Source organism: Penaeus monodon, chromosome 28 (genome assembly GCF_015228065.2).
Source record: "Penaeus monodon isolate SGIC_2016 chromosome 28, NSTDA_Pmon_1, whole genome shotgun sequence".
NCBI classification, from domain to species: domain Eukaryota; kingdom Metazoa; phylum Arthropoda; class Malacostraca; order Decapoda; family Penaeidae; genus Penaeus; species Penaeus monodon.
This window is the reverse complement of record NC_051413.1, coordinates 26,116,932-26,117,191: the sequence shown is the minus strand read 5'-3', so window position 1 is coordinate 26,117,191 and position 260 is coordinate 26,116,932. Positions and strand designations below refer to the sequence as shown.

Genomic DNA, 260 nt, shown 5'->3' with positions numbered 1-260 from the left:
CTTAGCCTTAAAATTGTGTGGGGGGTCAGAGTTTTATGAAAGGAATTGGAAATGTTGGGAACCACTAGAATAACTGTTATTGGGCACGGAAAATAACAGAAACTTTAGTTTTATTGCTTCTATAACTGTGCAGTAACTTTACTGTTAGAGAAGAACTGGCAGAACAGGTAAAAGTGTTATCACTTGGAGGCTGCAAATGGACCGACGGGATGGCACCATGCACATAGGATCGACTTTATAAAAATAAAATTGCATTGGGA

At 38.8% G+C, this 260-nt stretch overlaps 1 protein-coding gene across 1 annotated transcript in view; it reads left to right on the top strand.

Moving 5' to 3' along the window:
• The window catches only part of LOC119591443 (protein NipSnap-like), a gene marked incomplete at its 3' end in the record, with an annotated part of 10,976 nt that overhangs the window by 5,274 nt on the left and 5,442 nt on the right, over positions 1 to 260 (top strand).